Below are 1,989 nucleotides of genomic sequence, written 5' to 3'. Positions count from 1 at the left end.
TTGCCCCAGTAACTTGTTCTCAACAGTGACCAATTAGCTGCCCCCAGGACACCAGCCGTGTCTTTACTTTCTGCCCCTGTGTCTTCATTATCTAGTAAAATTAGGGGGCTGCACTCTCTGCTCACTGGCTCAGTCCATCCTGTTTGGTGACCAAACAGTCTTGTATGAAAAATATCAGAGATCCTCAGATTTACGTGTCAGCGGATTCTCATTGTTGATTCAGTGAAACAAGGATGCTTCTCTGTATGGAAAGGTGAAGATATGATGGCGGAGCACAGTGGAGGACAAGGTATCTTGGAGCAGCTGTCCCAGTGACAGTGGGCCACTGCAGCAGAAGGCACTTATCTCAGCAGTACCCAGGGAGACTTGCTTCAAGAAGCAAGTAAAGGAGGTAGACCACAATGTTACATGTTAGGTGGGTTTTTACCCATTTGAGGGAAGAATCCTAAGTCTGAGATTCCAGCTCTAGCCCAGAATTGGCAGTAGCGAAATGTGGCACAGTCTGAAGGAGCTTCTTTCTAGGGTTTCAGTGGTCAAGGCTGCCATGTAGCCTTGCAGGGGCAAGAAACATTTTGGGCTGTAGAAAGAGGGCAACATGGGATGCATGTTCACCCTACTGTGGTGAATAATAGGCTATGGGATAGGGATAATAGGCTATGATAAATGCATTTACTTCTCTCCTTTCCTCTCAGCCCATAGCAAGCTCTTGATTTCTTGGAAGACAATAGCTGCAAGAGGAGGAAGTTCTGCCTTCTGTGAGGTGACTCCTATGTGTGACTGGCCACAGGGACCGTGGTGATTTGTGGACTTCCTGGGGACAACTGGAACAGAAGCAGAAGCTCCTTCAGGCTGTGCCACTCGGGGGTGAGCAGTTTGGTTTCACAAGCAGCACTTCAGGGGATCTGGCTCACAGTGGGTTAGTGAGAGTGACACATTCCACACTCCCAGTGTTTAGCCTGTTACTGAGTGACTGGAGCCAAACACCATTGTGAGAGAAGTCACTGACTGAGGGAACTGAAGAGAGAGGAATGTTCACTGAGCTTCTTGGAAGAGTCAGTGTATGAGTGCCAGGTTCCCAGCATATCATCTTAAGTAGGTTAATCCTGTGACCTACTGTGAGCCCCACCATCCTCACAGGCTAGCATGATCCCAAGGGGAGGTTGGCAAATTCTGGATTTATAGTTTATGTCCTGCTGAGTAGCACCTAATGTCTCTGGTCTCCAGTGTCTTCTATAAAATGCTCGAGCTAAAGTAGATGCTCTCTAAGCACCGTGTCATTCCACAAGCCAGTAACTTATCAGTGATTATAATTAAGGGCAGAAACAACTAAGATATAAAGCTAATCATCCACTTAAGATTGAAAAATCATCAACAATAGATGTATTCCCATTTTAAAATATTTTGTCACTACATTTGGAAATAGTAGGTACTCTGTTTTTGAGTATTCTGGGCAAAGTCCCAGCTATGTTACCTAAGTTCTCTGGAACTCTCTAAGTCTCAGTTTCTGCTTCTGTAAAATAAGGGCTTCGTGGTTATGGTGAAGAATAATAGAAATACTGAGTTTCAGTGACCAGCACAGAGCAGGCATATACTCTCAACAGATGATGATGACAACTTGGCCCACGGAATGTGTTGCATTATTAAAAGGGATATTCAAAGAGAATATTACTAATATTATGGACATGTTTACTTATAAACTGATAATATCATTAAAAACAATAAAACATATTACTACATAAATGTCAATAATCCTGCCTACTGATGATGCTCTTTTAAAGCATTATATTAATGATCATAGCATTACAGTTAGACTTGGAGGAACAATAGGAAACATCAACACCATATGTCAAGTGAGTTACATACTTTATCTTACTTATCATAAGAACATGAACAGGAAGATCCTATCATCTTCATTTTACTGAAGGTGAAAGTGAAGATCACAAGGTTAGCTAACTTTGCAAAGATGACCCACCTCAGGGATTAGAACAC

Source organism: Suricata suricatta, chromosome 2 (genome assembly GCF_006229205.1).
Source record: "Suricata suricatta isolate VVHF042 chromosome 2, meerkat_22Aug2017_6uvM2_HiC, whole genome shotgun sequence".
NCBI lineage: Eukaryota > Metazoa > Chordata > Mammalia > Carnivora > Herpestidae > Suricata > Suricata suricatta.
This window is presented reverse-complemented; position numbering follows the sequence as displayed.